A 23,165-nucleotide genomic window follows, 5' to 3' on the forward strand; every position below is an offset into this window, starting at 1 on the left:
CATTTTGAAAATGACCCCCCCTGCTCAACACAACTTGTATCACACCACTTTTACGCACACTAATAAATTCGCACTACCGTGACGCGCGGACCAACCGTTCCATCAGGCTGCTAGTCGAAGACTGTGCCGAGCGCGGGACATTCGGCTTCTAATATAATCTTGTATCCGAACGAATGTGGCGAGAGTATTTTCTCTCTTAACTACTACTACTACTATCCGAGCGAGCGTTGCCATCTCTGTTCTTCCTCGCTACGCATACAATCGCGTGATGGAAATTTCCCAAAGCTGGCCAATTGTATGACGCCAAATATTTATGCATATTTTGCAACTAAACTACCAAAGGTTTAATGCTTTTGCGTGTGATGTACGCACCATACGAACAGGGAAAGGAAGCTAGGTAGCAATTTTGCAAAAAAAAATTTAAGTAGGCTCGTGTGCATGTACAGTGCACGAAAACGTAGGTTTTATGCTAAATTTGCTGTTAGCCCTTGAAAAAAGGAACATATTTCGCAAGTTTTTGAAAACCGTAGGTGCAAAAATTTCATCACATTTTTGACGCTGCCTAAAACGAGCCGGCGACACACGGACGAAGCGTGTGCTCCTTTGTGTGTGCTGTCAGCGACCGACGTTGCTGCGAATTTCATCCCGTGCTCCGTCTCGCTCGCACTCGTTGCCACGAAGCCATCCTCGTTTTCGGTGGTTTTTTCCAAATAACGGTACCGATCCCGGTAGCCATTGCATTTGCCGATAAGTTCTGGCTCGAGTGGGATAGCAAACGCGCACACTACTACGTGCGAGAAAGAGAAGAAAAACACGACGCTCGATTTGGAAACGCGTGGCAAAATTGTTGGTGGCATCATGCACGTACCAGGGGACAGTAAGAGGCGAACCCCCCCTCCCTTTCGAAAAAGTGTTGGTGGTGGAATTATATGTAGCAAGTAGGCAAAAAGGTGTGTGCAAAAATTTCCGCACATTTTTGACGCTGCCTAAAACGAGCCGGCGACACACGGACGAAGCGTGTGCTTCTTTGTGTGTGCTGTCAGCGACCGACGTTGCTGCGAATTTCATCCCGTGCCTCGTCTCGCTCGCACTCGTTGCCACGAAGCCATCCTCGTTTTCGGTGGTTTTTTCCAAATAACGGTACCGATCCCGTTAGCCATTGCATTTGCCGATAAGTTCTGGCTCGAGTGGGATAGCAAACGCGCACACTACTACGTGCGAGAAAGAGAAGAAAAACACGACGCTCGATTTGGAAGCGCGTGGCAAAATTGTTGGTGGCATCATGCACGTACCAGGGGACAGTAAGAGGCGAACCCCCCCTCCCCCTTTCGCAAAAGTGTTGGTGGTGGAATTATATGGTGCAAGCAGGCAAAAAGGTGTGTGCAAAAATTTCCGCACATTTTTGTCGCTGCTTTGCGTCCTCCTATCGATGTTCGAAATTGGTACGAATTTCATCCCACGCTCCGTCTCGTTCGGTGGCATGAGAGCATCCTCTTTCTCACGAGGGCACGAGGGCATATTTAATCCACTTTATATTTTACGCCAAAATTTATTCCTGCACTGCAGTAACGTTTGCTGCTATTTTTCGGATGCAGTAAGTTCAGCCAGACGCCCAAGCGCGTCAAATATGTAATGTTAGTCTTCAAAAAGACTGGTACTATGGAATGAATCATTGGAATCATTAGAAAAGAATTGTGATGGAAAGAATTTTCACGCAAATGTGTGGTCCTGATAAGGACCGTTTTGTTGAGATGAGTGCAAAATGTGCGTTGGCTGGCGAGTTGAACCTCCGAACCCGTACAAGGAGCGACCCTGACGCTTCAGCGCGTACACTGCATCCATCGCGCGGTGACGGTTTTCGCTTGGCCTGTTCGGTATAGGTGATGGCGGGCATCGCGGATAACATTCTCCAGGAACACTTTCAGCACGCCACGCGTTTCTTCGTAGAGCGATGCATCGGGCTCAACGCAGTTCGCTTCTCCATCGACCAACGAAAAGCAACGAATCCCCAAACCATGCGTAGAAATGAATCATGCAATACACTTACCTTCGTTGGTACGACCAGAGCCGCTTCACGCACTGCTGTCGCTGCTTCGACGATGAACCGCTGGCGGCCGCAGATTGAAGTGTCGACCGTGCGCCCACGATGCGCAATTGCGGTTCACTTAGCACAGAGTCCCATCCATTTCACTACACGTTGTTTTTTAACGCACACATATGAACGCTTTACGTTTCCGACCTTTACACCGAGCGCAGCACCGAGCGCAGCACCGAGCGCAGCAACGCGCGCAGCACCGAGCGAAGCACCGAGCGCAGCACCGTCGGGATGAACGCAGTCCATTTCTTTTCACACACACGCACACGCATTTCACCCGTCCGAGCGACGTACCGCCGCAATCGGGTCAGTCCATAGTCCTACGAAGCACTTTCACACACACGCTTTGCACCAGCAGCAGCAGCAACAACAACAACAACAACTATGTTAATAAAAACAGTAATTTTAAGTGCGAATCCGCGGAGGATTTCGCTGTCCGACGCACCGAGCGCAGCACCGAGCGCAGCAACGCGCGCAGCACGGAGCGCAGCACCGTTGCGATTAACACAGTCCATTGTCCTTTTTTTTCACACACACGCACACGCACATTTCACCATTAGGAAGCACAGTTGTTTTAAAGAAAAGTATTTTTTTTAGTCCAATCCGCGGAGGATTTCACTGCCCGACGAATAATCCTGCGCGCAGGCTAGCTGTCGCGTCGCACACTTTTGCTCGACATGAGCTCTTGCTGCTTCTGGTTGAACGACGAAATGAGCCGGCGCCATTTTGAAAATGACCCCCCCTGCTCAACACAACTTGTATCACACCACTTTTACGCACACTAATAAATTCGCACTACCGTGACGCGCGGACCAACCGTTCCATCAGGCTGCTAGTCGAAGACTGTGCCGAGCGCGGGACATTCGGCTTCTAATATAATCTTGTATCCGAACGAATGTGGCGAGAGTATTTTCTCTCCGAACTACTACTACTATTATCCGAGCGAGCGTTGCCATCTCTGTTCTTCCTCGCTACGCATACAATCGCGTGATGGAAATTTCCCAAAGCTGGCCAATTGTATGACGCCAAATATTTATGCATATTTTGCAACTAAACTACCAGAGGTTTAATGCTTTTGCGTGTGATGTACGCACCATACGAACAGGGAAAGGAAGCTAGGTAGCAATTTTGCAAAAAAAAATTTAAGTAGGCTCGTGTGCATGTACAGTGCACGAAAACGTAGGTTTTATGCTAAATTTGCTGTTAGCCCTTGAAAAAAGGAACATATTTCGCAAGTTTTTGAAAACCGTAGGTGCAAAAATTTCATCACATTTTTGACGCTGCCTAAAACGAGCCGGCGACACACGGACGAAGCGTGTGCTCCTTTGTGTGTGCTGTCAGCGACCGACGTTGCTGCGAATTTCATCCCGTGCTCCGTCTCGCTCGCACTCGTTGCCACGAAGCCATCCTCGTTTTCGGTGGTTTTTTCCAAATAACGGTACCGATCCCGGTAGCCATTGCATTTGCCGATAAGTTCTGGCTCGAGTGGGATAGCAAACGCGCACACTACTACGTGCGAGAAAGAGAAGAAAAACACGACGCTCGATTTGGAAACGCGTGGCAAAATTGTTGGTGGCATCATGCACGTACCAGGGGACAGTAAGAGGCGAACCCCCCCTCCCCCCCCCCCCCCCCCCCCTTTCGCAAAAGTGTTGGTGGTGGAATTATATGGTGCAAGTAGGCAAAAAGGTGTGTGCAAAAATTTCCGCACATTTTTGTCGCTGCTTTGCGTCCTCCTATCGATGTTCGAAATTGGTACGAATTTCATCCCACGCTCCGTCTCGTTCGGTGGCATGAGAGCATCCTCTTTCTCACGAGGGCACGAGGGCATATTTAATCCACTTTATATTTTACGCCAAAATTTATTCCTGCACTGCAGTAACGTTTGCTGCTATTTTTCGGATGCAGTAAGTTCAGCCAGACGCCCAAGCACGTCAAATATGTAATGTTAGTCTTCAAAAAGACTGGTACTATGGAATGAATCATTGGAATCATTAGAAAAGAATTGTGATGGAAAGAATTTTCACGCAAATGTGTGGTCCTGATAAGGACCGTTTTGTTGAGATGAGTGCAAAATGTGCGTTGGCTGGCGAGTTGAACCTCCGAACCCGTACAAGGAGCGACCCTGACGCTTCAGCGCGTACACTGCATCCATCGCGCGGTGACGGTTTTCGCTTGGCCTGTTCGGTATAGGTGATGGCGGGCATCGCGGATAACATTCTCCAGGAACACTTTCAGCACGCCACGCGTTTCTTCGTAGAGCGATGCATCGGGCTCAACGCAGTTCGCTTCTCCATCGACCAACGTAAAGCAACGAATCCCCAAACCATGCGTAGAAATGAATCATGCAATACACTTACCTTCGTTGGTACGACCAGAGCCGCTTCACGCACTGCTGTCGCTGCTTCGACGATGAACCGCTGGCGGCCGCAGATTGAAGTGTCGACCGTGCGCCCACGATGCGCAATTGCGGTTCACTTAGCACAGAGTCCCATCCATTTCACTACACGTTGTTTTTTAACGCACACATATGAACGTTTAACTTTTCCGACCTTTACACCGAGCGAAGCACCGAGCGAAGCACCGAGCGCAGCACCGAGCGAAGCAACGCGCGCAGCACCGAGCGCAGCACCGTCGGGATGAACGCAGTCCATTTCTTTTCACACACACGCACGCGCATTTCACCCGTCCGAGCGACGTACCGCCGCAATCGGGCCAGTCCATAGTCCTACGAAGCTTTTCACACACACGCTTTGCACCAGCAGCAGCAGCAACAACAACAACAACAACTATGTTAATAAAAACAGTAATTTTAAGTGCGAATCCGCGGAGGATTTCGCTGTCCGACGCACCGAGCGCAGCACCGAGCGAAGCACCGAGCGCAGCACCGTCGGGATGAACGCAGTCCATTTCTTTTCACACACACGCACGCACATTTCACCCGTCCGAGCGACGTACCGCCGCAATCGGGTCAGTCCATAGTCCTACGAAGCACTTTCACACACACGCTTTGCACCAGCAGCAGCAGCAACAACAACAACAACAACTATGTTAATAAAAACAGTAATTTTAAGTGCGAATCCGCGGAGGATTTCGCTGTCCGACGCACCGAGCGCAGCACCGAGCGCAGCAACGCGCGCAGCACGGAGCGCAGCACCGTTGCGATTAACACAGTCCATTGTCCTTTTTTTTCACACACACGCACACGCACATTTCACCATTAGGAAGCACAGTTGTTTTAAAGAAAAGTATTTTTTTTAGTCCAATCCGCGGAGGATTTCACTGCCCGACGAATAATCCTGCGCGCAGGCTAGCTGTCGCGTCGCACACTTTTGCTCGACATGAGCTCTTGCTGCTTCTGGTTGAACGACGAAATGAGCCGGCGCCATTTTGAAAATGACCCCCCCTGCTCAACACAACTTGTATCACACCACTTTTACGCACACTAATAAATTCGCACTACCGTGACGCGCGGACCAACCGTTCCATCAGGCTGCTAGTCGAAGACTGTGCCGAGCGCGGGACATTCGGCTTCTAATATAATCTTGTATCCGAACGAATGTGGCGAGAGTATTTTCTCTCTTAACTACTACTACTACTATCCGAGCGAGCGTTGCCATCTCTGTTCTTCCTCGCTACGCATACAATCGCGTGATGGAAATTTCCCAAAGCTGGCCAATTGTATGACGCCAAATATTTATGCATATTTTGCAACTAAACTACCAAAGGTTTAATGCTTTTGCGTGTGATGTACGCACCATACGAACAGGGAAAGGAAGCTAGGTAGCAATTTTGCAAAAAAAAATTTAAGTAGGCTCGTGTGCATGTACAGTGCACGAAAACGTAGGTTTTATGCTAAATTTGCTGTTAGCCCTTGAAAAAAGGAACATATTTCGCAAGTTTTTGAAAACCGTAGGTGCAAAAATTTCATCACATTTTTGACGCTGCCTAAAACGAGCCGGCGACACACGGACGAAGCGTGTGCTCCTTTGTGTGTGCTGTCAGCGACCGACGTTGCTGCGAATTTCATCCCGTGCTCCGTCTCGCTCGCACTCGTTGCCACGAAGCCATCCTCGTTTTCGGTGGTTTTTTCCAAATAACGGTACCGATCCCGGTAGCCATTGCATTTGCCGATAAGTTCTGGCTCGAGTGGGATAGCAAACGCGCACACTACTACGTGCGAGAAAGAGAAGAAAAACACGACGCTCGATTTGGAAACGCGTGGCAAAATTGTTGGTGGCATCATGCACGTACCAGGGGACAGTAAGAGGCGAACCCCCCCTCCCTTTCGAAAAAGTGTTGGTGGTGGAATTATATGTAGCAAGTAGGCAAAAAGGTGTGTGCAAAAATTTCCGCACATTTTTGACGCTGCCTAAAACGAGCCGGCGACACACGGACGAAGCGTGTGCTTCTTTGTGTGTGCTGTCAGCGACCGACGTTGCTGCGAATTTCATCCCGTGCCTCGTCTCGCTCGCACTCGTTGCCACGAAGCCATCCTCGTTTTCGGTGGTTTTTTCCAAATAACGGTACCGATCCCGTTAGCCATTGCATTTGCCGATAAGTTCTGGCTCGAGTGGGATAGCAAACGCGCACACTACTACGTGCGAGAAAGAGAAGAAAAACACGACGCTCGATTTGGAAGCGCGTGGCAAAATTGTTGGTGGCATCATGCACGTACCAGGGGACAGTAAGAGGCGAACCCCCCCTCCCCCTTTCGCAAAAGTGTTGGTGGTGGAATTATATGGTGCAAGCAGGCAAAAAGGTGTGTGCAAAAATTTCCGCACATTTTTGTCGCTGCTTTGCGTCCTCCTATCGATGTTCGAAATTGGTACGAATTTCATCCCACGCTCCGTCTCGTTCGGTGGCATGAGAGCATCCTCTTTCTCACGAGGGCACGAGGGCATATTTAATCCACTTTATATTTTACGCCAAAATTTATTCCTGCACTGCAGTAACGTTTGCTGCTATTTTTCGGATGCAGTAAGTTCAGCCAGACGCCCAAGCGCGTCAAATATGTAATGTTAGTCTTCAAAAAGACTGGTACTATGGAATGAATCATTGGAATCATTAGAAAAGAATTGTGATGGAAAGAATTTTCACGCAAATGTGTGGTCCTGATAAGGACCGTTTTGTTGAGATGAGTGCAAAATGTGCGTTGGCTGGCGAGTTGAACCTCCGAACCCGTACAAGGAGCGACCCTGACGCTTCAGCGCGTACACTGCATCCATCGCGCGGTGACGGTTTTCGCTTGGCCTGTTCGGTATAGGTGATGGCGGGCATCGCGGATAACATTCTCCAGGAACACTTTCAGCACGCCACGCGTTTCTTCGTAGAGCGATGCATCGGGCTCAACGCAGTTCGCTTCTCCATCGACCAACGAAAAGCAACGAATCCCCAAACCATGCGTAGAAATGAATCATGCAATACACTTACCTTCGTTGGTACGACCAGAGCCGCTTCACGCACTGCTGTCGCTGCTTCGACGATGAACCGCTGGCGGCCGCAGATTGAAGTGTCGACCGTGCGCCCACGATGCGCAATTGCGGTTCACTTAGCACAGAGTCCCATCCATTTCACTACACGTTGTTTTTTAACGCACACATATGAACGCTTTACGTTTCCGACCTTTACACCGAGCGCAGCACCGAGCGCAGCACCGAGCGCAGCAACGCGCGCAGCACCGAGCGAAGCACCGAGCGCAGCACCGTCGGGATGAACGCAGTCCATTTCTTTTCACACACACGCACACGCATTTCACCCGTCCGAGCGACGTACCGCCGCAATCGGGTCAGTCCATAGTCCTACGAAGCACTTTCACACACACGCTTTACACCAGCAGCAGCAGCAACAACAACAACAACAACTATGTTAATAAAAACAGTAATTTTAAGTGCGAATCCGCGGAGGATTTCGCTGTCCGACGCACCGAGCGCAGCACCGAGCGCAGCAACGCGCGCAGCACGGAGCGCAGCACCGTTGCGATTAACACAGTCCATTGTCCTTTTTTTTCACACACACGCACACGCACATTTCACCATTAGGAAGCACAGTTGTTTTAAAGAAAAGTATTTTTTTTAGTCCAATCCGCGGAGGATTTCACTGCCCGACGAATAATCCTGCGCGCAGGCTAGCTGTCGCGTCGCACACTTTTGCTCGACATGAGCTCTTGCTGCTTCTGGTTGAACGACGAAATGAGCCGGCGCCATTTTGAAAATGACCCCCCCTGCTCAACACAACTTGTATCACACCACTTTTACGCACACTAATAAATTCGCACTACCGTGACGCGCGGACCAACCGTTCCATCAGGCTGCTAGTCGAAGACTGTGCCGAGCGCGGGACATTCGGCTTCTAATATAATCTTGTATCCGAACGAATGTGGCGAGAGTATTTTCTCTCTTAACTACTACTACTACTATCCGAGCGAGCGTTGCCATCTCTGTTCTTCCTCGCTACGCATACAATCGCGTGATGGAAATTTCCCAAAGCTGGCCAATTGTATGACGCCAAATATTTATGCATATTTTGCAACTAAACTACCAAAGGTTTAATGCTTTTGCGTGTGATGTACGCACCATACGAACAGGGAAAGGAAGCTAGGTAGCAATTTTGCAAAAAAAAATTTAAGTAGGCTCGTGTGCATGTACAGTGCACGAAAACGTAGGTTTTATGCTAAATTTGCTGTTAGCCCTTGAAAAAAGGAACATATTTCGCAAGTTTTTGAAAACCGTAGGTGCAAAAATTTCATCACATTTTTGACGCTGCCTAAAACGAGCCGGCGACACACGGACGAAGCGTGTGCTCCTTTGTGTGTGCTGTCAGCGACCGACGTTGCTGCGAATTTCATCCCGTGCTCCGTCTCGCTCGCACTCGTTGCCACGAAGCCATCCTCGTTTTCGGTGGTTTTTTCCAAATAACGGTACCGATCCCGGTAGCCATTGCATTTGCCGATAAGTTCTGGCTCGAGTGGGATAGCAAACGCGCACACTACTACGTGCGAGAAAGAGAAGAAAAACACGACGCTCGATTTGGAAACGCGTGGCAAAATTGTTGGTGGCATCATGCACGTACCAGGGGACAGTAAGAGGCGAACCCCCCCTCCCTTTCGAAAAAGTGTTGGTGGTGGAATTATATGTAGCAAGTAGGCAAAAAGGTGTGTGCAAAAATTTCCGCACATTTTTGACGCTGCCTAAAACGAGCCGGCGACACACGGACGAAGCGTGTGCTTCTTTGTGTGTGCTGTCAGCGACCGACGTTGCTGCGAATTTCATCCCGTGCCTCGTCTCGCTCGCACTCGTTGCCACGAAGCCATCCTCGTTTTCGGTGGTTTTTTCCAAATAACGGTACCGATCCCGTTAGCCATTGCATTTGCCGATAAGTTCTGGCTCGAGTGGGATAGCAAACGCGCACACTACTACGTGCGAGAAAGAGAAGAAAAACACGACGCTCGATTTGGAAGCGCGTGGCAAAATTGTTGGTGGCATCATGCACGTACCAGGGGACAGTAAGAGGCGAACCCCCCCTCCCCCTTTCGCAAAAGTGTTGGTGGTGGAATTATATGGTGCAAGCAGGCAAAAAGGTGTGTGCAAAAATTTCCGCACATTTTTGTCGCTGCTTTGCGTCCTCCTATCGATGTCCGAAATTGGTACGAATTTCATCCCACGCTGCGTCTCGTCGGTGGCATGAGAGCATCCTCTTTCTCACGAGGGCACGAGGGCATATTTAATCCACTTTATATTTTACGCCAAAATTTATTCCTGCACTTCAGTAACGTTTGCTGCTATTTTTCGGATGCAGTAAGTTCAGCCAGACGCCCAAGCGCGTCAAATATGTAATGTTAGTCTTCAAAAAGACTGGTACTATGGAATGAATCATTGGAATCATTAGAAAAGAATTGTGATGGAAAGAATTTTCACGCAAATGTGTGGTCCTGATAAGGACCGTTTTGTTGAGATGAGTGCAAAATGTGCGTTGGCTGGCGAGTTGAACCTCCGAACCCGTACAAGGAGCGACCCTGACGCTTCAGCGCGTACACTGCATCCATCGCGCGGTGACGGTTTTCGCTTGGCCTGTTCGGTATAGGTGATGGCGGGCATCGCGGATAACATTCTCCAGGAACACTTTCAGCACGCCACGCGTTTCTTCGTAGAGCGATGCATCGGGCTCAACGCAGTTCGCTTCTCCATCGACCAACGTAAAGCAACGAATCCCCAAACCATGCGTAGAAATGAATCATGCAATACACTTACCTTCGTTGGTACGACCAGAGCCGCTTCACGCACTGCTGTCGCTGCTTCGACGATGAACCGCTGGCGGCCGCAGATTGAAGTGTCGACCGTGCGCCCACGATGCGCAATTGCGGTTCACTTAGCACAGAGTCCCATCCATTTCACTACACGTTGTTTTTTAACGCACACATATGAACGCTTTACGTTTCCGACCTTTACACCGAGCGCAGCACCGAGCGCAGCACCGAGCGCAGCAACGCGCGCAGCACCGAGCGAAGCACCGAGCGCAGCACCGTCGGGATGAACGCAGTCCATTTCTTTTCACACACACGCACACGCATTTCACCCGTCCGAGCGACGTACCGCCGCAATCGGGTCAGTCCATAGTCCTACGAAGCACTTTCACACACACGCTTTGCACCAGCAGCAGCAGCAACAACAACAACAACAACTATGTTAATAAAAACAGTAATTTTAAGTGCGAATCCGCGGAGGATTTCGCTGTCCGACGCACCGAGCGCAGCACCGAGCGAAGCACCGAGCGCAGCACCGTCGGGATGAACGCAGTCCATTTCTTTTCACACACACGCACACACATTTCACCCGTCCGAGCGACGTACCGCCGCAATCGGGTCAGTCCATAGTCCTACGAAGCACTTTCACACACACGCTTTGCACCAGCAGCAGCAGCAACAACAACAACAACAACTATGTTAATAAAAACAGTAATTTTAAGTGCGAATCCGCGGAGGATTTCGCTGTCCGACGCACCGAGCGCAGCACCGAGCGCAGCAACGCGCGCAGCACGGAGCGCAGCACCGTTGCGATTAACACAGTCCATTGTCCTTTTTTTTCACACACACGCACACGCACATTTCACCATTAGGAAGCACAGTTGTTTTAAAGAAAAGTATTTTTTTTAGTCCAATCCGCGGAGGATTTCACTGCCCGACGAATAATCCTGCGCGCAGGCTAGCTGTCGCGTCGCACACTTTTGCTCGACATGAGCTCTTGCTGCTTCTGGTTGAACGACGAAATGAGCCGGCGCCATTTTGAAAATGACCCCCCCTGCTCAACACAACTTGTATCACACCACTTTTACGCACACTAATAAATTCGCACTACCGTGACGCGCGGACCAACCGTTCCATCAGGCTGCTAGTCGAAGACTGTGCCGAGCGCGGGACATTCGGCTTCTAATATAATCTTGTATCCGAACGAATGTGGCGAGAGTATTTTCTCTCTTAACTACTACTACTACTATCCGAGCGAGCGTTGCCATCTCTGTTCTTCCTCGCTACGCATACAATCGCGTGATGGAAATTTCCCAAAGCTGGCCAATTGTATGACGCCAAATATTTATGCATATTTTGCAACTAAACTACCAAAGGTTTAATGCTTTTGCGTGTGATGTACGCACCATACGAACAGGGAAAGGAAGCTAGGTAGCAATTTTGCAAAAAAAAATTTAAGTAGGCTCGTGTGCATGTACAGTGCACGAAAACGTAGGTTTTATGCTAAATTTGCTGTTAGCCCTTGAAAAAAGGAACATATTTCGCAAGTTTTTGAAAACCGTAGGTGCAAAAATTTCATCACATTTTTGACGCTGCCTAAAACGAGCCGGCGACACACGGACGAAGCGTGTGCTCCTTTGTGTGTGCTGTCAGCGACCGACGTTGCTGCGAATTTCATCCCGTGCTCCGTCTCGCTCGCACTCGTTGCCACGAAGCCATCCTCGTTTTCGGTGGTTTTTTCCAAATAACGGTACCGATCCCGGTAGCCATTGCATTTGCCGATAAGTTCTGGCTCGAGTGGGATAGCAAACGCGCACACTACTACGTGCGAGAAAGAGAAGAAAAACACGACGCTCGATTTGGAAACGCGTGGCAAAATTGTTGGTGGCATCATGCACGTACCAGGGGACAGTAAGAGGCGAACCCCCCCTCCCTTTCGAAAAAGTGTTGGTGGTGGAATTATATGTAGCAAGTAGGCAAAAAGGTGTGTGCAAAAATTTCCGCACATTTTTGACGCTGCCTAAAACGAGCCGGCGACACACGGACGAAGCGTGTGCTTCTTTGTGTGTGCTGTCAGCGACCGACGTTGCTGCGAATTTCATCCCGTGCCTCGTCTCGCTCGCACTCGTTGCCACGAAGCCATCCTCGTTTTCGGTGGTTTTTTCCAAATAACGGTACCGATCCCGTTAGCCATTGCATTTGCCGATAAGTTCTGGCTCGAGTGGGATAGCAAACGCGCACACTACTACGTGCGAGAAAGAGAAGAAAAACACGACGCTCGATTTGGAAGCGCGTGGCAAAATTGTTGGTGGCATCATGCACGTACCAGGGGACAGTAAGAGGCGAACCCCCCCTCCCCCTTTCGCAAAAGTGTTGGTGGTGGAATTATATGGTGCAAGCAGGCAAAAAGGTGTGTGCAAAAATTTCCGCACATTTTTGTCGCTGCTTTGCGTCCTCCTATCGATGTTCGAAATTGGTACGAATTTCATCCCACGCTCCGTCTCGTTCGGTGGCATGAGAGCATCCTCTTTCTCACGAGGGCACGAGGGCATATTTAATCCACTTTATATTTTACGCCAAAATTTATTCCTGCACTGCAGTAACGTTTGCTGCTATTTTTCGGATGCAGTAAGTTCAGCCAGACGCCCAAGCGCGTCAAATATGTAATGTTAGTCTTCAAAAAGACTGGTACTATGGAATGAATCATTGGAATCATTAGAAAAGAATTGTGATGGAAAGAATTTTCACGCAAATGTGTGGTCCTGATAAGGACCGTTTTGTTGAGATGAGTGCAAAATGTGCGTTGGCTGGCGAGTTGAACCTCCGAACCCGTACAAGGAGCGACCCTGACGCTTCAGCGCGTACACTGCATCCATCGCGCGGTGACGGTTTTCGCTTGGCCTGTTCGGTATAGGTGATGGCGGGCATCGCGGATAACATTCTCCAGGAACACTTTCAGCACGCCACGCGTTTCTTCGTAGAGCGATGCATCGGGCTCAACGCAGTTCGCTTCTCCATCGACCAACGAAAAGCAACGAATCCCCAAACCATGCGTAGAAATGAATCATGCAATACACTTACCTTCGTTGGTACGACCAGAGCCGCTTCACGCACTGCTGTCGCTGCTTCGACGATGAACCGCTGGCGGCCGCAGATTGAAGTGTCGACCGTGCGCCCACGATGCGCAATTGCGGTTCACTTAGCACAGAGTCCCATCCATTTCACTACACGTTGTTTTTTAACGCACACATATGAACGCTTTACGTTTCCGACCTTTACACCGAGCGCAGCACCGAGCGCAGCACCGAGCGCAGCAACGCGCGCAGCACCGAGCGAAGCACCGAGCGCAGCACCGTCGGGATGAACGCAGTCCATTTCTTTTCACACACACGCACACGCATTTCACCCGTCCGAGCGACGTACCGCCGCAATCGGGTCAGTCCATAGTCCTACGAAGCACTTTCACACACACGCTTTGCACCAGCAGCAGCAGCAACAACAACAACAACAACTATGTTAATAAAAACAGTAATTTTAAGTGCGAATCCGCGGAGGATTTCGCTGTCCGACGCACCGAGCGCAGCACCGAGCGCAGCAACGCGCGCAGCACGGAGCGCAGCACCGTTGCGATTAACACAGTCCATTGTCCTTTTTTTTCACACACACGCACACGCACATTTCACCATTAGGAAGCACAGTTGTTTTAAAGAAAAGTATTTTTTTTAGTCCAATCCGCGGAGGATTTCACTGCCCGACGAATAATCCTGCGCGCAGGCTAGCTGTCGCGTCGCACACTTTTGCTCGACATGAGCTCTTGCTGCTTCTGGTTGAACGACGAAATGAGCCGGCGCCATTTTGAAAATGACCCCCCCTGCTCAACACAACTTGTATCACACCACTTTTACGCACACTAATAAATTCGCACTACCGTGACGCGCGGACCAACCGTTCCATCAGGCTGCTAGTCGAAGACTGTGCCGAGCGCGGGACATTCGGCTTCTAATATAATCTTGTATCCGAACGAATGTGGCGAGAGTATTTTCTCTCTTAACTACTACTACTACTATCCGAGCGAGCGTTGCCATCTCTGTTCTTCCTCGCTACGCATACAATCGCGTGATGGAAATTTCCCAAAGCTGGCCAATTGTATGACGCCAAATATTTATGCATATTTTGCAACTAAACTACCAAAGGTTTAATGCTTTTGCGTGTGATGTACGCACCATACGAACAGGGAAAGGAAGCTAGGTAGCAATTTTGCAAAAAAAAATTTAAGTAGGCTCGTGTGCATGTACAGTGCACGAAAACGTAGGTTTTATGCTAAATTTGCTGTTAGCCCTTGAAAAAAGGAACATATTTCGCAAGTTTTTGAAAACCGTAGGTGCAAAAATTTCATCACATTTTTGACGCTGCCTAAAACGAGCCGGCGACACACGGACGAAGCGTGTGCTCCTTTGTGTGTGCTGTCAGCGACCGACGTTGCTGCGAATTTCATCCCGTGCTCCGTCTCGCTCGCACTCGTTGCCACGAAGCCATCCTCGTTTTCGGTGGTTTTTTCCAAATAACGGTACCGATCCCGGTAGCCATTGCATTTGCCGATAAGTTCTGGCTCGAGTGGGATAGCAAACGCGCACACTACTACGTGCGAGAAAGAGAAGAAAAACACGACGCTCGATTTGGAAACGCGTGGCAAAATTGTTGGTGGCATCATGCACGTACCAGGGGACAGTAAGAGGCGAACCCCCCCTCCCTTTCGAAAAAGTGTTGGTGGTGGAATTATATGTAGCAAGTAGGCAAAAAGGTGTGTGCAAAAATTTCCGCACATTTTTGACGCTGCCTAAAACGAGCCGGCGACACACGGACGAAGCGTGTGCTTCTTTGTGTGTGCTGTCAGCGACCGACGTTGCTGCGAATTTCATCCCGTGCCTCGTCTCGCTCGCACTCGTTGCCACGAAGCCATCCTCGTTTTCGGTGGTTTTTTCCAAATAACGGTACCGATCCCGTTAGCCATTGCATTTGCCGATAAGTTCTGGCTCGAGTGGGATAGCAAACGCGCACACTACTACGTGCGAGAAAGAGAAGAAAAACACGACGCTCGATTTGGAAGCGCGTGGCAAAATTGTTGGTGGCATCATGCACGTACCAGGGGACAGTAAGAGGCGAACCCCCCCTCCCCCTTTCGCAAAAGTGTTGGTGGTGGAATTATATGGTGCAAGCAGGCAAAAAGGTGTGTGCAAAAATTTCCGCACATTTTTGTCGCTGCTTTGCGTCCTCCTATCGATGTCCGAAATTGGTACGAATTTCATCCCACGCTGCGTCTCGTTCGGTGGCATGAGAGCATCCTCTTTCTCACGAGGGCACGAGGGCATATTTAATCCACTTTATATTTTACGCCAAAATTTATTCCTGCACTTCAGTAACGTTTGCTGCTATTTTTCGGATGCAGTAAGTTCAGCCAGACGCCCAAGCGCGTCAAATATGTAATGTTAGTCTTCAAAAAGACTGGTACTATGGAATGAATCATTGGAATCATTAGAAAAGAATTGTGATGGAAAGAATTTTCACGCAAATGTGTGGTCCTGATAAGGACCGTTTTGTTGAGATGAGTGCAAAATGTGCGTTGGCTGGCGAGTTGAACCTCCGAACCCGTACAAGGAGCGACCCTGACGCTTCAGCGCGTACACTGCATCCATCGCGCGGTGACGGTTTTCGCTTGGCCTGTTCGGTATAGGTGATGGCGGGCATCGCGGATAACATTCTCCAGGAACACTTTCAGCACGCCACGCGTTTCTTCGTAGAGCGATGCATCGGGCTCAACGCAGTTCGCTTCTCCATCGACCAACGTAAAGCAACGAATCCCCAAACCATGCGTAGAAATGAATCATGCAATACACTTACCTTCGTTGGTACGACCAGAGCCGCTTCACGCACTGCTGTCGCTGCTTCGACGATGAACCGCTGGCGGCCGCAGATTGAAGTGTCGACCGTGCGCCCACGATGCGCAATTGCGGTTCACTTAGCACAGAGTCCCATCCATTTCACTACACGTTGTTTTTTAACGCACACATATGAACGCTTTACGTTTCCGACCTTTACACCGAGCGCAGCACCGAGCGCAGCACCGAGCGCAGCAACGCGCGCAGCACCGAGCGAAGCACCGAGCGCAGCACCGTCGGGATGAACGCAGTCCATTTCTTTTCACACACACGCACACACATTTCACCCGTCCGAGCGACGTACCGCCGCAATCGGGTCAGTCCATAGTCCTACGAAGCACTTTCACACACACGCTTTACACCAGCAGCAGCAGCAACAACAACAACAACAACTATGTTAATAAAAACAGTAATTTTAAGTGCGAATCCGCGGAGGATTTCGCTGTCCGACGCACCGAGCGCAGCACCGAGCGAAGCACCGAGCGCAGCACCGTCGGGATGAACGCAGTCCATTTCTTTTCACACACACGCACGCACATTTCACCCGTCCGAGCGACGTACCGCCGCAATCGGGTCAGTCCATAGTCCTACGAAGCACTTTCACACACACGCTTTGCACCAGCAGCAGCAGCAACAACAACAACAACAACTATGTTAATAAAAACAGTAATTTTAAGTGCGAATCCGCGGAGGATTTCGCTGTCCGACGCACCGAGCGCAGCACCGAGCGCAGCAACGCGCGCAGCACGGAGCGCAGCACCGTTGCGATTAACACAGTCCATTGTCCTTTTTTTTCACACACACGCACACGCACATTTCACCATTAGGAAGCACAGTTGTTTTAAAGAAAAGTATTTTTTTTAGTCCAATCCGCGGAGGATTTCACTGCCCGACGAATAATCCTGCGCGCAGGCTAGCTGTCGCGTCGCACACTTTTGCTCGACATGAGCTCTTGCTGCTTCTGGTTGAACGACGAAATGAGCCGGCGCCATTTTGAAAATGACCCCCCCTGCTCAACACAACTTGTATCACACCACTTTTACGCACACTAATAAATTCGCACTACCGTGACGCGCGGACCAACCGTTCCATCAGGCTGCTAGTCGAAGACTGTGCCGAGCGCGGGACATTCGGCTTCTAATATAATCTTGTATCCGAACGAATGTGGCGAGAGTATTTTCTCTCTTAACTACTACTACTACTATCCGAGCGAGCGTTGCCATCTCTGTTCTTCCTCGCTACGCATACAATCGCGTGATGGAAATTTCCCAAAGCTGGCCAATTGTATGACGCCAAATATTTATGCATATTTTGCAACTAAACTACCAAAGGTTTAATGCTTTTGCGTGTGATGTACGCACCATACGAACAGGGAAAGGAAGCTAGGTAGCAATTTTGCAAAAAAAAATTTAAGTAGGCTCGTGTGCATGTACAGTGCACGAAAACGTAGGTTTTATGCTAAATTTGCTGTTAGCCCTTGAAAAAAGGAACATATTTCGCAAGTTTTTGAAAACCGTAGGTGCAAAAATTTCATCACATTTTTGACGCTGCCTAAAACGAGCCGGCGACACACGGACGAAGCGTGTGCTCCTTTGTGTGTGCTGTCAGCGACCGACGTTGCTGCGAATTTCATCCCGTGCTCCGTCTCGCTCGCACTCGTTGCCACGAAGCCATCCTCGTTTTCGGTGGTTTTTTCCAAATAACGGTACCGATCCCGGTAGCCATTGCATTTGCCGATAAGTTCTGGCTCGAGTGGGATAGCAAACGCGCACACTACTACGTGCGAGAAAGAGAAGAAAAACACGACGCTCGATTTGGAAACGCGTGGCAAAATTGTTGGTGGCATCATGCACGTACCAGGGGACAGTAAGAGGCGAACCCCCCCTCCCTTTCGAAAAAGTGTTGGTGGTGGAATTATATGTAGCAAGTAGGCAAAAAGGTGTGTGCAAAAATTTCCGCACATTTTTGACGCTGCCTAAAACGAGCCGGCGACACACGGACGAAGCGTGTGCTTCTTTGTGTGTGCTGTCAGCGACCGACGTTGCTGCGAATTTCATCCCGTGCCTCGTCTCGCTCGCACTCGTTGCCACGAAGCCATCCTCGTTTTCGGTGGTTTTTTCCAAATAACGGTACCGATCCCGTTAGCCATTGCATTTGCCGATAAGTTCTGGCTCGAGTGGGATAGCAAACGCGCACACTACTACGTGCGAGAAAGAGAAGAAAAACACGACGCTCGATTTGGAAGCGCGTGGCAAAATTGTTGGTGGCATCATGCACGTACCAGGGGACAGTAAGAGGCGAACCCCCCCTCCCCCTTTCGCAAAAGTGTTGGTGGTGGAATTATATGGTGCAAGCAGGCAAAAAGGTGTGTGCAAAAATTTCCGCACATTTTTGTCGCTGCTTTGCGTCCTCCTATCGATGTTCGAAATTGGTACGAATTTCATCCCACGCTCCGTCTCGTTCGGTGGCATGAGAGCATCCTCTTTCTCACGAGGGCACGAGGGCATATTTAATCCACTTTATATTTTACGCCAAAATTTATTCCTGCACTGCAGTAACGTTTGCTGCTATTTTTCGGATGCAGTAAGTTCAGCCAGACGCCCAAGCGCGTCAAATATGTAATGTTAGTCTTCAAAAAGACTGGTACTATGGAATGAATCATTGGAATCATTAGAAAAGAATTGTGATGGAAAGAATTTTCACGCAAATGTGTGGTCCTGATAAGGACCGTTTTGTTGAGATGAGTGCAAAATGTGCGTTGGCTGGCGAGTTGAACCTCCGAACCCGTACAAGGAGCGACCCTGACGCTTCAGCGCGTACACTGCATCCATCGCGCGGTGACGGTTTTCGCTTGGCCTGTTCGGTATAGGTGATGGCGGGCATCGCGGATAACATTCTCCAGGAACACTTTCAGCACGCCACGCGTTTCTTCGTAGAGCGATGCATCGGGCTCAACGCAGTTCGCTTCTCCATCGACCAACGAAAAGCAACGAATCCCCAAACCATGCGTAGAAATGAATCATGCAATACACTTACCTTCGTTGGTACGACCAGAGCCGCTTCACGCACTGCTGTCGCTGCTTCGACGATGAACCGCTGGCGGCCGCAGATTGAAGTGTCGACCGTGCGCCCACGATGCGCAATTGCGGTTCACTTAGCACAGAGTCCCATCCATTTCACTACACGTTGTTTTTTAACGCACACATATGAACGCTTTACGTTTCCGACCTTTACACCGAGCGCAGCACCGAGCGCAGCACCGAGCGCAGCAACGCGCGCAGCACCGAGCGAAGCACCGAGCGCAGCACCGTCGGGATGAACGCAGTCCATTTCTTTTCACACACACGCACACGCATTTCACCCGTCCGAGCGACGTACCGCCGCAATCGGGTCAGTCCATAGTCCTACGAAGCACTTTCACACACACGCTTTGCACCAGCAGCAGCAGCAACAACAACAACAACAACTATGTTAATAAAAACAGTAATTTTAAGTGCGAATCCGCGGAGGATTTCGCTGTCCGACGCACCGAGCGCAGCACCGAGCGCAGCAACGCGCGCAGCACGGAGCGCAGCACCGTTGCGATTAACACAGTCCATTGTCCTTTTTTTTCACACACACGCACACGCACATTTCACCATTAGGAAGCACAGTTGTTTTAAAGAAAAGTATTTTTTTTAGTCCAATCCGCGGAGGATTTCACTGCCCGACGAATAATCCTGCGCGCAGGCTAGCTGTCGCGTCGCACACTTTTGCTCGACATGAGCTCTTGCTGCTTCTGGTTGAACGACGAAATGAGCCGGCGCCATTTTGAAAATGACCCCCCCTGCTCAACACAACTTGTATCACACCACTTTTACGCACACTAATAAATTCGCACTACCGTGACGCGCGGACCAACCGTTCCATCAGGCTGCTAGTCGAAGACTGTGCCGAGCGCGGGACATTCGGCTTCTAATATAATCTTGTATCCGAACGAATGTGGCGAGAGTATTTTCTCTCCGAACTACTACTACTATTATCCGAGCGAGCGTTGCCATCTCTGTTCTTCCTCGCTACGCATACAATCGCGTGATGGAAATTTCCCAAAGCTGGCCAATTGTATGACGCCAAATATTTATGCATATTTTGCAACTAAACTACCAGAGGTTTAATGCTTTTGCGTGTGATGTACGCACCATACGAACAGGGAAAGGAAGCTAGGTAGCAATTTTGCAAAAAAAAATTTAAGTAGGCTCGTGTGCATGTACAGTGCACGAAAACGTAGGTTTTATGCTAAATTTGCTGTTAGCCCTTGAAAAAAGGAACATATTTCGCAAGTTTTTGAAAACCGTAGGTGCAAAAATTTCATCACATTTTTGACGCTGCCTAAAACGAGCCGGCGACACACGGACGAAGCGTGTGCTCCTTTGTGTGTGCTGTCAGCGACCGACGTTGCTGCGAATTTCATCCCGTGCTCCGTCTCGCTCGCACTCGTTGCCACGAAGCCATCCTCGTTTTCGGTGGTTTTTTCCAAATAACGGTACCGATCCCGGTAGCCATTGCATTTGCCGATAAGTTCTGGCTCGAGTGGGATAGCAAACGCGCACACTACTACGTGCGAGAAAGAGAAGAAAAACACGACGCTCGATTTGGAAACGCGTGGCAAAATTGTTGGTGGCATCATGCACGTACCAGGGGACAGTAAGAGGCGAACCCCCCCTCCCCCCCCCCCCCCCCCCCCTTTCGCAAAAGTGTTGGTGGTGGAATTATATGGTGCAAGTAGGCAAAAAGGTGTGTGCAAAAATTTCCGCACATTTTTGTCGCTGCTTTGCGTCCTCCTATCGATGTTCGAAATTGGTACGAATTTCATCCCACGCTCCGTCTCGTTCGGTGGCATGAGAGCATCCTCTTTCTCACGAGGGCACGAGGGCATATTTAATCCACTTTATATTTTACGCCAAAATTTATTCCTGCACTGCAGTAACGTTTGCTGCTATTTTTCGGATGCAGTAAGTTCAGCCAGACGCCCAAGCACGTCAAATATGTAATGTTAGTCTTCAAAAAGACTGGTACTATGGAATGAATCATTGGAATCATTAGAAAAGAATTGTGATGGAAAGAATTTTCACGCAAATGTGTGGTCCTGATAAGGACCGTTTTGTTGAGATGAGTGCAAAATGTGCGTTGGCTGGCGAGTTGAACCTCCGAACCCGTACAAGGAGCGACCCTGACGCTTCAGCGCGTACACTGCATCCATCGCGCGGTGACGGTTTTCGCTTGGCCTGTTCGGTATAGGTGATGGCGGGCATCGCGGATAACATTCTCCAGGAACACTTTCAGCACGCCACGCGTTTCTTCGTAGAGCGATGCATCGGGCTCAACGCAGTTCGCTTCTCCATCGACCAACGTAAAGCAACGAATCCCCAAACCATGCGTAGAAATGAATCATGCAATACACTTACCTTCGTTGGTACGACCAGAGCCGCTTCACGCACTGCTGTCGCTGCTTCGACGATGAACCGCTGGCGGCCGCAGATTGAAGTGTCGACCGTGCGCCCACGATGCGCAATTGCGGTTCACTTAGCACAGAGTCCCATCCATTTCACTACACGTTGTTTTTTAACGCACACATATGAACGTTTAACTTTTCCGACCTTTACACCGAGCGAAGCACCGAGCGAAGCACCGAGCGCAGCACCGAGCGAAGCAACGCGCGCAGCACCGAGCGCAGCACCGTCGGGATGAACGCAGTCCATTTCTTTTCACACACACGCACGCGCATTTCACCCGTCCGAGCGACGTACCGCCGCAATCGGGCCAGTCCATAGTCCTACGAAGCTTTTCACACACACGCTTTGCACCAGCAGCAGCAGCAACAACAACAACAACAACTATGTTAATAAAAACAGTAATTTTAAGTGCGAATCCGCGGAGGATTTCGCTGTCCGTCGCACCGAGCGCAGCACCGAGCGAAGCAACGCGCGCAGCACCGTCGCGATGAACGCAGTCCATTTCTTTTCACACACACGCACGCACATTTCACCCGTCCGAGCGACGTACCGCCGCAATCGGGTCAGTCCATGGTCCTACGAAGCTTTTCACACACACGCTTTGCACCAGCAGCAGCAGCAACAACAACAACAACAACTATGTTAATAAAAACAGTAATTTTAAGTGCGAATCCGCGGAGGATTTCGCTGTCCGTCGCACCGAGCGCAGCACCGAGCGAAGCAACGCGCGCAGCACCGTCGCGATGAACGCAGTCCATTTCTTTTCACACACACGCACGCACATTTCACCCGTCCGAGCGACGTACCGCCGCAATCGGGTCAGTCCATGGTCCTACGAAGCTTTTCACACACACGCTTTGCACCAGCAGCAGCAGCAACAACAACAACAACAACTATGTTTATAAAAACAGTAATTTTAAGTGCGAATCCGCGGAGGATTTCGCTGTCCGTCGCACCGAGCGAAGCACCGAGCGAAGCACCGAGCGAAGCACCGAGCGTAGCACCGAGCGAAGCACCGTCGCGATGAACGCAGTCCATTTCTTTTCACACACACGCACGCACATTTCACCCGTCCGAGCGACGTACCGCCGCAATCGGGCCAGTCCATAGTCCTACGAAGCACTTTCACACACACGCTTTGCACCAGCAGCAGCAGCAACAACAACAACAACAACTATGTTAATAAAAACAGTAATTTTAAGTGCGAATCCGCGGAGGATTTCGCTGTCCGTCGCACCGAGCGCAGCACCGAGCGAAGCAACGCGCGCAGCACCGTCGCGATGAACGCAGTCCATTTCTTTTCACACACACGCACGCACATTTCACCCGTCCGAGCGACGTACCGCCGCAATCGGGTCAGTCCATAGTCCTACGAAGCTTTTCACACACACGCTTTGCAC

The sequence above is a fragment of the Anopheles marshallii genome, chromosome 2 (assembly GCF_943734725.1).
Source record: "Anopheles marshallii chromosome 2, idAnoMarsDA_429_01, whole genome shotgun sequence".
Taxonomy (NCBI): Eukaryota; Metazoa; Arthropoda; class Insecta; order Diptera; family Culicidae; genus Anopheles; species Anopheles marshallii.